Consider the following 16,909-nt stretch of genomic DNA (forward strand, 5'->3'; position numbering starts at 1 on the left):
TGGAGCTCCAGGGAGGGGGTTCAAAGTTTGATATAAGAATACTGTTTATGTTTTAAATAGTTCAGACATTGACCCCCAAATTAATATACTGGAGTTTCTGGAGAGGTTCACAAATCAATATTTGAAATACAGTTATATTTATCAACATATTCGTATCAAAAAATGCAATGCAATAATTTGCATTATCATTATAATGTATTAAAGCATTTTTCTGTATTTAGTTTTGATTCTAACAAAATATGCATGATTTGATTAAACACCACTGAAATTCCAAAAGGACTCTTGATATTAAGGTTGTATATACTGTTATGTATTATTTTTCAATACAAAAATATCTTTAGCAAGAAAATACTTTAAAATTTTGTAATTTTTGACGAGCATAAACTCTGTATTTGAAAAAAAAGCATTTTCAAATATCTAGTATGCCGTTCACGGTATTTGTCCATTTGATACCTATTTATTTTTTTAAGGTGGAATAACACACCTGGAAAAAGTCACTCAAATTAACAGGACATTATTTGATAATGAAAGATATAATGATAAATAAACTGTACATATGTCAAATAAGCAAAAAATTTGCAGTTTGGGGATAAAAAATGAATATTTGAAATAATTATATTAGTAAGTAACAACAAAAGCCCATGCAGGATCGATTCGATCTCGCGATGTACGGATCATGCACAAGACAGACACTTTATCCACAAGTAACATGTTGAAGTCGATAAAATCCTTTTAATATAACAAAACATCGTTTCGATTAGCGGTCAGCCATTTTGTGATGATGTGTTATTCCACCTTAAAAAATAGATTACTTATAAAAGATTACACAAAAAAAAAAAAACCAACCAAAAAGTAAGTAATGAAATTCATCAAGCGATCCGAGCGACATTGACGACCAATATTTTTCTTGACTATTTATTGATATAAGATATTGACAGAGCACTGATGTTGTATATATTATGTATACACGCACATTTACATCGTATAGTCATACATGTCTACAATGTGTATTCACCATATATCATTTATAAATTTACATGATCCATAAAGACACGTTTTCAAAATTCAGTGTGGTCACCATGGCAATGAATATTTGATAGGATAACAGAGTAAACTGTATATTTATTATATATAGTGACGTGTACTTAAAATACAAAAGAGCATAACAAGGTATTTTATATACATGTATACACATTACACCTGCAGCCAATTGGACCTATTTATATATTTACTTTAGGACGCTATGGATATATACAATTCAGCAATTTGTGTACCAGTTTTATTTATACTCAGAACCGTAAATTGAAAAAAAATTTACATGCATGACAATTATTCAACATGCAATTAGATTTCTGGCTATTGCACATTAAGTCAACACATGCAGCTACACAATATATCTGTTTAATTGTATTTCTCATGGTGCAAATTTTCATAATATGTAAAAAAAAAAAAAAAAAAACCCAACAACAAACAAGACATTTATAAAGCTGCATTCCATTTCTAAAGTTTTCAATATGATTTGTGGTGTCAATTAACTTTGTCGAGTACTACATGTACCATCTTAACACGTGCGTGGATCTCGAGAGGGTCGGAAGAGGATCGACCCCGCGACCCTAAAAAATCAAATTTATTTTTTGATTTTATAAAATTTATTTTATATTACATGTATTCACAAATCTAAGAAAAATGCCAATAGTAGGCCTTAGATCCCCTGGAGCTCCCCGGCAAACAAAATCATTCATTGAAACCAGAGACATAAATAACACATGACTCTGATTGAAACTTCCTCCCCCGGGTAAAAATTTCTTGGACTCTGGATCAGTGCTTGACTGATCAATGACTAATTGAGAGAACACATACGTATACATGTATGTATTTTAGATGTAGCAACTCCTGTGTATTAACAATAGCCAAATTAATTGCCAAATTAATTGAGTTATAGTTTTCTGAAAGAACCCCCCCCCCCTCCCGACCCTACTTGGTAGTTTTGATCCATATATCTGCATTTAAAAAATGTATGAATAAGCGCCAGATACACGTATCTGTTTTTAATATATTATTTAATATATTAACAAATATAATTTGATCTTTGCTTTAAGGGAGTACCCCCCCCCCCCCCCCCTCCGAGAATAAAAAAATGGCATGAAAGTTATAGATATGAATTGTATGAGATTTTTTAAAGAGATATGTAATCATTATGTTCATGTTTAATTGTAAAATTCGCAAATTAAAATTAAAAAAAAAAAGCCATATAATTTCTCTCTAATTCTTCGTTTCGCGAACGACAACTCCTTCTTCCGTATGCGTCTGGAACACCTCGGGCCCTGTACAGAAAAAGGTATTCCGGATGCTTACACGATGGCGGGAAAATGATGGTCGCCACAGCTATAGGTTTGTTTATCCAGCATCAATTGTAGTGCTCACTAAGACACGTATTGTTATCAGAATTAATGCTTTTATTTCAGATAGCACCAATGTTCAAAAATACCTTTCAGCTTTTTTTGTTTGTTTTGAAAACTTGATTGTAGTGTATTCGTAGTGGGTGCTGTCGTTCGACCCGAGAGATGGTTAGACTTGAATTGCGCGACCCGACATCACATCTTTTTTTTTTTTTTTTTTTTTTACACAAAACGTTTTTCATTTTGAACACACAGTCATGAATACCATAAACAGTAAAACCAATAGGCATATTTGATTATTCGTGACGGCTATTCTTTTTGTGTTCAAATATTCTTATATATATGTCATCTACAAAGAATTTTGCATTTTTCATATGTCTGTGATTTTAAAAAATATTTAGAAAATAACATCTTAATCAACTACAATCAACAGATAAAATTTATTACTAGTTTGATATAGTGCAGTTCTGACCCCTAGCTGAGACTGATCATGTGATGCATACATCATTCCAAAGGTAACCGCAAATTTGCTAAAACCATAATGACCTAAATTCTGGAAAGACCCACTTAAATTCAAATTTATGCAAAACAATTACATAAAAATACTTTCAATATACCTCTTGATATTATCACTCTGTAATTCCAGTATTTGGGGGGCCTGATTTGGGGCCAGGATTTGGCCCCAGTCCCAATCGGAAATTTCCTAATATTTTCCCAATTTCATACCCAAAATTGTCAATTGTAATTTTAAAAGGAAAACTTTTAGAGTTGTAAAAATTTTCAAGAAAGATAGAACATTATAATATATAATTTCAAGAACTCTAGAAAAAGAAGCATTGTGTTTTAATAAGTATTTGAATAAACGATAATCATAAGATTTTTCCAATTTTTCAGTTTTGTCGCTAATTTTCCCAATCAAAAGGGCCTCATGCAGTCCCAAATTGATGAAAAAACCCCCACTGAACTCACATTTGTTCAAATTTATCTAATATTTAATTTATAGCTGCTATTATCAGTCTATTTGGGACTCTGAATATTTTTTCAAAAAATAGTTATATACACTGTAACTCTGAAAACAGAGCACACTGGATTATTATAAGTGCCTTAAATATATAAACTGAAATTGTAAATGATATGTAAAAGATTTAATCACATTCAGTGTCAGCTAGGAGATTTTTAATGTCACATTATGTGCGCCTGGCCTAAAAGACAAGTTAGAATTTGAATATTTGTAGTAAATATGATAAAGCAACGCATTGAAATATGAAGTTTTGCTTGAAAAATTATCATTGACATTGGAAAAGATGTAATTAATATACTTGTCTGATGCAATAACAGTAAATAACTTTAAGTTTTGTCCTCATTTAGAGTTTCAGGCCAACTCCTTTGTTTTACATAAGATTATTTTTATTTATAAAATAAAAAATAAAAATGAAATTTTTCATTTATTTACCGGGTATATTCTTAATAGAGTCACCCAGAAAATAAGTAATTTTTGGTAACCATTCACCAAGGGTTAGAGACCTTTGAGAATTCTAATGTTGACCTTCAAGTATTTATATTTTGATCACCTTCAGTAAGTATAAGTAAGTCAGTAAACTTAGATTTCTGCATTGAAGTTTGATTGGACAATGGTCTAATTGATTTTGAAGACAATGAACTATCTTCCTTTCCTGGTATTTAAAGGTTTTGTTTGCCTTAACTGCCAATACAGAATTACCTCCTGTTTTTGTAGGACTATAAATTTAATTTTTGCTGCAGAATTTGATTGGTTTGATCCAAACTTTCAGAGACATTGAGCTTTACTATTTTACATTGCTTGGATTTGAACAAACGACCAATAGATCATTCCCTCCACTCCGGAAATTTATCGTCGGTGTTGATATCGCCATGTATGACTTCACAGTGAAACATGGCGATATCAACTCACTACGACACTCTATTTATAGCGCCAGATTTTGTAATCCCTGTAGCCCAATTGGTATACTTTGGTTTGCTGACCTCATGCAGGTCCCAGGTTCGAATAGAGCAGGGAATTTTGTTTTTCTGAATAATGATATTTTTAAAAAATTTATATTATTTTTCTCAAAAATTTAAATTTTTTTCAAGACTAGCACTTAATTTCTAGAATTTCATATCTCCAAGGAATATTGAAGTTTGAGCTTGTATGTGAAATCTTTCTGAAAGGTGTTTCGGGGATTAGTATTAATATTGTATGATTAAAATGACATAAACAAACTAAAACTACGTCAATTGTTAGAAACAGACATGCTCAAAACAAAAATTTCTTGACAAATAACTAATGTATAATTGAGCTTACGTCATAATCACAGTCTCCTTCCGGAATGGGGAAATTGATAAATCTATTGGTTTTTTTTATGAACAAATTCATTGTCAACTTCCTGTTCAATGTCAACTTTGCTTATTTTGAATTTTCACATCAGAATGGGGATGCATCACTAGAGGCCACTGGCTCACAAATATCTTGTTTAAAAATTCTTAAAAAGGTAAAAACTGTAAAATTCCTTGTAACTTTCAAACTCATGACCTGCAAATCAGCTTAACTCTTAGTCATCAAGGTTGCTAAAGAAACGTGAATGACGTTTTAGAATTGAAGATTGTTGTTTGTTTCGAAAGAAAGCACGTCACAATTTGAAGGTCTAAATCTCCTTTAATGGCATGAAAATTAATGCTCTGATTTGTTTCAACTGTGAAAGTTACACAAAAGTGCACAAAATACCCTCGGTGTCATATCATTTCTTGATTCAAGGCGGAAATAAAAGAATGCGTGAGCTAGATGTATTATAAATCAAGTTATTAAAGTCTAGTCAACTGAAGTAGTGATAATAAAAGTCTATGAAATTAAATTATTGCATCATTAAAGGTGGCCAATGTCCTGTGTAATAAATATGAGATATAATATTTTGTTGCGGAAGTGAAGTAAACATCTACATATATTTCCTTGCATATTGATATAAGAAACATGGGGACTGATGAACTACAGTATTACAGAATATATCCTTTAAGTAAATCATGTTTTTGAAGTAAATGAGTAATCAAAATACTCGCAGTGTATACATGTATATGCGGGCTCATTTAATATGAACTGAAAATATTTTCATAACTTGGCATTATTAGGGCCTCGCTCTGCGAGCGCCTTATAGTGATCAGTTGGTCTGTATGTCCCTCTGTCCATCTTTCCATCCTTCCATTCTTCCATCAGTCTGTCCATGTGAGATCGCTTGTCCGGAGCATATCTTCTCTCCCCTTAAGGCCCAATCTGAATTATACTTAACCCACAGACTGCCTTTGTGTAAAGGGTGTGCAGTGATCTTTAACCATATTTCTAGGTTAAAGGATAAGGTCATAGCGGAATTACATTAACCAAGTGTAATTATATAAGTAGTTTCTTTCCCAATATTGTCACCTAACAGTGTAGCGCACAGGGTTAAAGGGACTAAGAATCTGTAAGTCATGAGTTCGAATCCTGCTGGGGATTTGTACAATTTTTAGCTCTCCAAATATTTTTAAAAGCTATTTTTTAGTGAAATATTTTTAAAATTTGAAAATTCTAAACCAGTGAAAGTACTTCAATTATAATGTACTTTAATCCACATTGATATAGAGTCATAGACAGATGTCCATTACCACCCTAAGTTGGAACTACATTTTTGTTCGGAGAACGATTCCAACAATCGTTCAGTCAACATGCTGTACCATGCAACTTAGCTATAGCCTGGCCTTTGCTTATATAGGCAATGATTATGGCTAAAATTAACCACTCAAATACATGTGTACCTCTATTTGCATAGATATTAAATTATTGATTAGTGTGGATAATTAAAATTTTAAGTAACTCATTTTTTGTGAATCTTAATTGGGACCCTCATTCACAACTAATTTACATCCACTGGTTTTTCAGGAAAACTGTAATATAATTAAAAATGTGAGGGATCAGTCACTGACAGTTAGCAAGATTCCAGTTTCGTTCTATTTTCCTTGACTTTCCCTTGGGATATAGGGTTGCTAGCGCTTTTCTGAAACTGGAATCTTGCTGGTTTCCTCGATGTACTTTAATTGTATACTGTTGCAATTAGTTGAGGGTTCCAAAGGAACCCATGAAATCTATAAAATTTAAACCACTACAAAGGAAATGGTATATGTGAAATATGGCTCTCAATAAATTGACAATAAAATAAATGTTGGAATTTCTGTTTCTGTTTAGGCTGACCTAAACAATAACTGTATAGATGCTGATGATAAGCCTTTGGTAGATAAATAGCCAATACCTGATCCGACTTATTATGATTGACGCATCTTTCAATAGGGAGATTTGAACTAGCAACCTTCAACTGAGGAAAACATGCTGGAACTTCATGAATGATGGCAAAAGGTAATTAAAGAAAGTTTTTTGGGGGGGTTTGCTTATGGGGGCTGTACATTTATATACTGTGGCATCATCAGAATTCTCCATGATGTGAATTTCTTGTGTAACTTTACCCATAACAATTAAAATACAAAAAACACATACTTTTTTGTGCAGAAAAACACTACAATGTACTATATATTTCAGTTTTGTGTTTTTTTTCTTATAGGTGGGTATTTGGTGCATTACATGAAATGGGGTTGTCGGAATAACAAAAGAAAATCACCTGGTTGGGGATTTCTAGCTGGCTTGGATTAATACATACCGGTATATACTGTATACTCAAGGAAAAAAAACCAGCAGTATTTTTAGTCATACAAAGACTGGAAAGTATCAATCAGGTAAAATTTAAGATATATATTATAATATATATAATTTAACATAAAAAATATTTTTGTAAATTACCATGTGGTTACAAATGTTTTATAATTATTGATAGGAAAAACCCAGGAAATGACAGGTATTCCTCAAATAATATTATAACACTATCCTTATTCATTATGTATGGAGTCATGAGTGTGCTAGGGATTAGAGATAGAATCCTGCACTCTACTGATTCTGTATCTTGCTGCACGACTACCTTTGAGGTTGGTGCAAGCAAAATATTTCACAGGGTACTGTGGAATCATTAAAATTCGTTGGGGCCAATTTTCGTGGATTGCTACAATTTTACAGGTTTGTTGGGACGTAATTTCGTGTATTCTCGGATACTTACAAAAGGAAATATGACTTTATAGTCCTAATTTCTTTATTCGTGGAGGATGTTAATTCGTGGGTGAGGGGTAGCCACGAATTCCACGAAAATTGAGCCACCACGAAATCTAATGATTCCACAGTATATAATGAATAGAATGAATTTCTCTCTCTCTATTGTTTAAGACAATATAATAAATTGTTTATGTATTAAAACGCTATCACTATCCTTCATCAGGTGTGGAATCATGAAGAACTACGGAAGGATTTGCATCCTGCATGCCACTGGTATCTTTCTGCTTGGTTGCCTTTTAGGTAGGCGCATGGTTTGACTTTGAGGCTCTTTCCCCACGTTTTTGGACTGAGGCAATAAAAATGATGGGAAAATAGGCTACAATTTGGTGCTGTTGCTCATATTTTGGTACTGGGGGCATCAAAGGTGGAAAAAATGCTTTAAGGACATTTTGGAGAAGATTGAGAAATTCATGATATATCTAACATTGTCATGTTTTGGGTTATATAATTTATCTCTTAATTTTTTTTGGTAAACAGATATACAAGTAACAAAGTTGTAAAATACCCATGTTTATGTTCTTAATTTTGAGGGATTAAGGGATAATTAAGAAAGCTTAATCATTTGTTTAGGGAAAAGGTAGTACCTTTTTGAATTGTGACTGAGGCCTTTTGACGGCCCTATAACAAGACAATCAATAGCCCAGTATCAAACTAGTAAATATTGAATTCATTGCTTAAAATTTAATTTTTTTATACTCTTCATTGTAGAAAAAAAACGGTCATTTGACCTTTAAAATGAGTCAACTCACAAAATTTTAGTGTTAATTGATTTGACAGCTAATTATTGGAAATTTTGCCCATCAGCTGTAACATCATAAACCTGAATCAAGCAAAATAATGTTGGAGTAAAATGAACTATAATTGTTAATTTTATCAAAAGTGACCTATAGGTCCAATGGGCGGGGGCGGCTTAATGTTAAATGTACAAACTTGTAATATACGGCACAATTATACATTATATGCATGTCACTATGAAGAAAATACCAATACCATGTTACCTGCTGGCATTTTGTGGCACACTTGCAAAAATAGCCTAGAAATTCAAAATCTCCTGCATCTTACCACTGCCGATAAACCAACTTTTTTTTCATGCAGTTAAATTTTGCAATTTATCTATATTCTATATATTCTTTGAAGCTTATACAAATTGCCAAAAAAAAGACTGCAAGAAAAATGAAGGAACATGATGGCAAATGTTTCGAAAACATTTAGACAGACAGTTTGTTTCAACTAATTATGTGAACTTTTGACCGAGGTTGTCTGCAAGGCATAGAAACTTGTTGAGGAATAAGGTAGGGACTGATTGAGGCCCGAGGTTGAGGATGGCTTTTTTTTTTTTATTGAAGATGGCTCTTAAAGTTGCTTAAAGCATGATATTTTAAAAGAATATGATATTCATAATATTGTGTATGAAATTTCCTTCTTTCATACACTTTCAAATTTAACTTGTAAATAATTCTGTATATTAATGTACTTTAAGGTGGAAACCTATTCAAGCAGTGACCTTTACATTTAAGTATAGTACTGTTGGATATAATCTGTAAAGTGTTGAATTGCTTATTACGTATGAAAAATCAATTACAATCCCACCGTGGCGGACAACAATTATAGTACCGGCCGTTATGTAACAGTGTCCGTTGTGTGAACCCGGCGCCCAAGGTGAAATCCTGGTCAGTGAAGGGTCAGTGCTGTGTGATGTGATTGGCCGGTAGGTACTTCACTCTCGGTCAGTGTATGCACATAATGACTAGCCCTCCCCCAAGCAAAAATAGAATTATATTGCAACAACATGATCAAATTTATAAAGCATGTAAGGCCACTAGACGCAATAACTATATCGTAATTATGAACGAATCTCATTTACTACAGGGGCTACTGTCCTGGCCGGCCCACACTCATTGCTGTGGTATATGAATCATAATTATTATTGGACATGTATTCCTAGCCAAGATATATATCATTGATTGTTATTTTCACTTTATTGCAATCCATTCTGTTTTCACAGAAACCTGTACTTAAATTCTCCTTTTCACCCTTACAATGTTTGGTCATTTGGGTCTTTAAGGTGGAATGCTACACCAAAATTTTATTCTATGGATCGTTATATAGAGTATCATTTCTGAAGCAAGATTGCGTTGTTCAAGAAGGATATTATATATGCCCATAATTTTTTTTATACAAATTATTTTGTATATATAGGCATATATCCTTCTTTGAACAATGCAATCTTGCTTCAGAAATGATACTCTAACGCTCCTTGGAAAAAAATTTTGGTGTAGCATTCCACCTTAATTGAATGGTTGAGGATCGGTAGTTAATACATTAGCTATGGATTGTAAGTGACATGATGGAGATCATGTGTATTTCAACTATAGATATTAAGGTGGTATGGGACATATCTGTCATAATTATACTTTCATGTTAAATACTGAAATCTGATTGGTTCAGATGCAGTTGATAATCCGTTCTATTACCCTCAGCGTTAGCAACTCACTTGGCAATGGATGACATAATGAATTGTTACATGTGCGTAAATGATGCGAGTACGGTTTGCCGTAGAAGTCATTCCTATAGAAAAGCAGTTAAGTTTTCTTTAAAATTGACATTCAGTATAATAAAATAAATAGTGTCTGTTTGGGAGGATAACAGTTGAAATTGACACCCTCGAACACCATTGTCAACCTCCGCTTTGCGTCAGTTGACAATGGTTTTCTCGAGGTGTCAATTTCAACTGTTACCCTCCCAAACAGGCACTATTTATATATTGTTACATGCGCGTAATAGATGCGTGTACATGTGCGTAAATGATGCGAGTACGGTTTGCCGTAGAATTCAAGTCATTGCTATAGAAAACAGTTAAGTTTTCTTTAAAATTATGACTTTCAGTATAATGAAATAAATAGTGTCTGTTTGGGAGGATACCAGTTGAAATAGACACCCCATTGAAAACCATCGTGAACCTCTCCTTCGCGTCGGTTGACAATGGTTTTCTTGGAGTGTCAGTTGAAAGATTTTTCATTCAAGTACTGTAAACCAACTTTATTTCTTGACAACTTTATTTTGCAATTTATGGGAGATAAACTGGTTCTCAGCAACTAATTTTCTTGATCAAAATACACTGTGGAACAACTTTTTTGTGATCCAGACTCAAGTCACTTGTTAATTTCAAAACACTTCATTAAACATAATGTTAAACATAATGTTATGTTATAAAGTGGCTATCCAGTTAAAAAAAATTACCAAAATATTGGGTCTGATTTGTTGCAGAATCTTACCTTTCGTTATGATAAAAATCATTATATAATCTGTTGAAGAGGATGAATGTGCTAAATTATTGAATATGTTTAACAGTCCCTGAAACGTTTTACTTTCCCACTTGAATAGTAAGTGAAAGGTGAGCAAATAGTAGTAATTGGTGAGCTCTCTCTGAACGGTATTTGTGAGCGCCTATGAAAGGGGAACGGTAAGCATATGCAGATCGAGCCAAACGTGAGCGCGAAGTGAACGGTGAAAGCATGGTGAGCGATATGTGACGGCAAGATGTACGATTTAATATACAGAGTGCCTTGGGAGTTATAATCTTTAACATTATGTTTCATCGGTAATAAGTTAAAAAACCAAAAAAACTACATGTATGTATTGTTATCAGCCTAAATATAATATTATCTGACTGAACAACAAGTGGAGCTGAACGAATGGTGAGTGCAGGGTGAACACTTTGTGGGTGCACAATGAGCGCTTTGTGAACGGTGAGTGCAAATGAGCGGAACTGAGACTGCAAGAATGCACAGTGAATGCAATGTGAGTGCACAGTGAAAACACGGAAAAACGGAAACTTAAGGTAGAACATTTCAGGAACTTTGTTTTGTACAAATAACATTTTGCTGTATATAAAGTGCTTTATGAACACAGCTCAATATGTAATATATTATGAAACAATCCCTTAATCAAATTGACAGGAAATATCAGCAGCTCTCTGACTTTTGACGCAAAAAAAACCCCCAACGCAACGAGGAATTAGATGATTCACGAATGAGAATAGGGTCTAGGAATGGAGATTAGAGACAAAAATAATACACCGCCGTGAAAACGTAATAAGAAGGTGTGTTAAGTAATGGTGTATTAATATCGGGTGTCAGTCATCTCCGTCGGACACCTGGCCAAACTAAATATTTTAACGTCAATAGGAGAGATGTCAGTGACCTGGGGGGATATGTTACATTGTTTCAATATTTACCTGCGGTTTTCGTTTTCACATCCTAAACACTGAGTAAGGCATAGTATCTCTATTTCCCATTATCCTACCCCCCTCCTCTGCCACCCATCCCTCAATCACTGCGCCATTATTTATATATATATATAGAGAGAGAGAGAGAGAGAGAGAGAGAGAGAGAGAGAAAGAGTACTGTACTTGATTTTTTAATAATTTTTAATAATAATTGGCATGTGAAATTTTCATTGATTTAAAAAAAAACATATTTAATAAAGAGATCAATGTATTTTTATGGACCTAGCTAGCTGTCTTATCAATTATATAATAGCTAGTATGAATCTTAATGGCTTCAATGCGTGAAGATTTAATTTTATGTATAGATTGACTCTACAACAAAACCTCAAAAATTGTCAAATAATCAGATGATACAACTTCAGTATCACTTGTCAATATATACTTTTTGAAGATGTTTTGTATCAAAACTGTTAAAGATTTATATTATTTAATTTTATAAGTTCCTGTGAAAAAAAAGTTTCCTTTTAAAGCCATGCAGTAGGTTAGAGTTGCTCCTCTTCTTTGGAACTTAAAGAACTAGACAGTTTTTTTCTTTATGAAAAAAATAAATATTTGTATAGACATCATCTTTTATACAATTGTTTTCTTTTTAAATTCAAATGCATTTTAATTTATTATTTGAGAGAGAGAGAAAGAGAGATTGTGTTAGCCATAAGGATAATTTGTTTGTTATAAAGGTTTTGAAAAGTAGACTTAGCAAGGATTTTTGCTGAATATTATGGTCGAGGCAATAAATAACTATTTTGGGCCTATCAATTATATCAATTATTAATTATATTTCCTCTTATCAGTCTCAAATATGATATCTGACATTGATACATGCATTATACATGTAAGACCTACAGTGTCAAGTTGCATAAAGAAATTATAATGAAAAAGTTTTGAAATTTTTTATGAAGATACATGTTTAAAAAAAGAGAAAAGATTGATACACGTGTTTGTACTAAGTGATGAAAACATCACACTAAGATATTCCATATTGCGCTGTCGACAATGAGTGTATTTTTTCTGGCATTGTTGGGGATGATTATATTGACTGAGAAATTGGCAGTGGTTAAGAAATCTTATAGCTTGCTTGCACCTGAGACCCAATCTCTATCACAGATTTATTTTTAATCTAGATCATGCTAAGTAATTTGTGAAAACCAATATAATTATATATCGCCTTTTTGATTTTTTGATTTTTTTTTTTTTACCAAAGCTTGGCATGCTAGAAAAACTTTTTATGATGAAATCCTTCAATCATTGCCTGAAAAGAAAAACTGATTATCTTGTTCTGTGACAACAGGTTTATAACCACTAAATTATACATGTTTTATAAATTATTCAAAATTTAATCTACAAAACATTCTAAACATTGCAACAACCCCCCCCCCCCCCCCAAAAAAAAAAAACCCCAAAGAATTGTGGCAGTACAAAATCTTCTTGTTCTGTGTAATGACATAAACATTTAAGAATATTCAAGTTATGAAATCTTTAGCAAATTGTAAATAACACATTGCATGAAAAAAATAAAATAAAATGAATTGATTGTTATATTCATACACTGTGTTGACAGATTTAACCTCTATCAGGTCGGCCAGGTAAGACCCTGGAGTTAACTAGCACACGCCAGCTAGAAAAAAACTCGTACAGCCAACCTCTGGTGAATTGACAGTGTAGGTATGCCGTTGTCGGCACGCCGGGGTCATCCAGCGGTCATTGGCAGCAGGTTTTGTACAGACTATTGATCCCGTCGACCTGCCTCAGGTACGAATCTCAAGGTAGAGCTCCATGCACGGCTCTTTAAAGTTCACACATGCTAAATGCTAAGCCCCCTCCTCCTCTTCCTTTTCAATGATGGCTGTTATTTCATGGCAACAACGATTTTCAAGGTAGAATATGCTAAGCACCCTCTCCTCTCCCCCCCCCCCTTTTAAAAAAAAAAATTTTCTTTGATATTTGTGGTTATACGAAAAACTATACCATGCACAGATTTTTTAAAATTCACCTTGAAACTAGCTCCCCCCCCCTCCCCCCCTTTTATTATTAAAGAAATGTTTTCAATGATGTTTATTATTGATTGAAAATTATTCATCCCATGCTGCCTTGGTTCTTTAAAATTAACACCCTACACTATCAACCCCCTCTTCCTCCACTCCAAAGCCATAATGCAAGCCTAGCTGCTACAGCTACGAAACTCATGGTATAGCCATTTAGAACTTCATGCACAGTCCGTCAAAGTTCACTTGCACTAATTCTCCCCCCCCCCCCCCCCCTTTAAACAGATACATTGATAATGATAACTATGATGAAAATTCATCCCTGCATTTTTAAAAGGGCAAGAAAAGATACATATGAAAGGGAAGTCAGTGGGGGGGAGGGGGGGGGGTAAAAAATGTGGGTTTAATCAATTACAAGTAGCAATAATTGCATGCTTTTGAACTTCAAGTAGGTTAGATTTTGGTTGACAAAGAATGAAAGGGAAGTCAGTGGGGGGGGGGGGGGGGGGGGGGGTAAAAAATGTGGGTTTAATCAATTACAAGTAGCAATAATTGCATGCTTTTGAACTTTAAGTAGGTTAGATTTTGGTTGACAAAGATTACATTTGCTAAGAGTATTATTGTTGTGAGAATAAGGTGTTAATAAGTATTTCTATGTAATCTTTTGTTTTCTGGAGGAAAGTACATTTTCATTTACGTACATAGAAGTAACCATATTAACACTACACGCCTACTGAAGGTCGATGTTTCTTGTTGCTAATGGTAATGGATCATACTGCATGTGTAATTATTTATTTAAACAGCGATGTGACGCTATCATTGAAATATGATATAACAATGACATATCGAACATTTTGGGGGTGATATGTATTTTATCAGAGTATCTCAAAAGCTTTAATTTAAAAGGAATTGAAGGAAAATTGAACAAAGATTTTAAAATAAAATCTGCCCTCTAGTGTTATTTATTTTGATTATGGAAGTCAGTATTTGAACCAAGCAGATTTAATATGAAGAGAAGCAAAATTGTTTGAGAAGTTTAAATGAAGGAAATTTTGATGAGAACTTTGATGGGTTTTCTGCAAAGATGATTTTTACCAGACAGTAAAGAAGATACTATTGTTAAAACAAATTCAACCAGGCTATTGGGGCATTAAATTATAGATTTATGCTCACTTTTGTTCCACGCCTTGCATTTCCACAGCATACCACACCAATCTACTTGAGTTACAGTTGAATTGTTAGTTAAATTAAGAGTTAAGGAGACTGGGACTGATCAACCAACTAGCCATCAGACCTACTGATCCTCTTTAAAATTTTAGACATTTTTTTTAAGCATTAAATTTTGTTAAGTAAAGAGAAATTCCTAGTAATATTTTGGCTTTCAATTTTGAGTACTATCCTGTATTTTTGTAAACAGCTTTTATTTAAATGGAGATTAATATAGTCCCAAAAATGGCCACAACCATTCAGCCTTCTTAAACTGATCTAGTGATGTGAAAATAATAGAAATTTAAATTTACAAACTTAATGGTATATGTTCGAAGTTAGAGCTATTGGATAATTAGTGCAAATCTCAAGTATTCAGTTAAGTTTAAGGTACCTCTCTACATTCAAGGTTTATCCTTTTTATGACACTACATCACAAGATGGCAATTTCAGTGTTTTGCTAAATTGTTAGAAACAATTATTTTGGTTGAATATCACCATATTAGCCCAGTGGTTAAGGTTTTGGGTTTGTAAACTGCCGATCATGAGTTTAAATCAGCTTTTGTTCATATTTTCTTTTTCATTTCTTAAAAATCAGGGTTTTTTTATAATCCAAAATTGCATATTTTTTTGCCTATTTGACATATATGTCTTATGCATCATGGTATCTTTCATAACCATGTAATTTTCTGCTGATTGGAGAAACTATTTCAAGATGTAGTGAGCGGAGAAACTATTTCAAGATGTAGTGAGCGACCTTAACTATAATGGAGGGTGATGCATTTAGCATGCTGAGTATTGAGCAGGATGGGGTCATATGAAATAATATTTCTGTGTACACAAGAATTGCCCGACCATATTTACTATGGATTTAAAATTTACTACAACATGATTCAAAATCTATTATTTAGTGACTGACATTCTTGTAGAGTAATTAATATTTGTTAAAATGATTTTAGGTTTAAACTTTGCTAAAAGTCATTCAAGAAAATGCAGCTCCTCCCAATATTTTGATATGGGCCTCTTCAGGAATTTATTCCCTTTTGATGGCCTCATAATCTTCTGAGGCCTCTAAAACCTTCACCTGAAGTGAACCCAGGTTGCCCTGCATGTCGGCTATTTTGACAGAGTGCTACTGTCTACGGCTACTGAGAGAGAGAGAGAGAGAGAGAGAGAGAGAGAGAGAGAGAGAGAGAGAGAGAGAGAGAGAGAAAGAGAGAGGAGAGAGAGAAAGAGAGAGAGAGAGAGAGAGAGAGAGAGAGAGAGAGAGATGAATTGTTTGAACATATTTAAATGTATGCATAATTATACAATATGTTTGAACACATACAAGTTTTACAACTTAATGGGTTACATGTAATATCTCACCCTTATGTAACTAAGTTATAATTGTCATAAATAAAAGCATCATGTATTGAAAAAAAGAAAAAAATTAGAATTGTTAACTTGGAGTATTCAGCAGAAGTGAAAGAAAGAAATAGGCACATATTTGCTCAGAGGGAGAAAAGCGTAAGGCAATTGTAGAATTAAGACAGTGTTTCCAATGAGCTAGCATTGAAATTAAATACGTGAGGAAAATGGAATTCAAGTGAGATCAAAAAATAGGGGCAGTGAGACTTTTTTAATGTTTCTCGGTGAAGCATGTTCTCTGATTCATCTTGTAATGTTGCTTCTTCTTGAATAAGAAATAGAAATCGGTGAGTATGAATTGGAAATTTGTATACAGGTGTTTTTGAGCGTCTAACAGGTGTTTCTTCTCCCATTGACTTTGAGATTCTTTGAGACAATGAGCTGTCTTCTTTATGCAAAGAGTCTGGCAATGTAAATCCAGGTTAAATTT

This window comes from Magallana gigas, chromosome 10 (assembly GCF_963853765.1).
Source record: "Magallana gigas chromosome 10, xbMagGiga1.1, whole genome shotgun sequence".
Classification (NCBI taxonomy): Eukaryota; Metazoa; Mollusca; class Bivalvia; order Ostreida; family Ostreidae; genus Magallana; species Magallana gigas.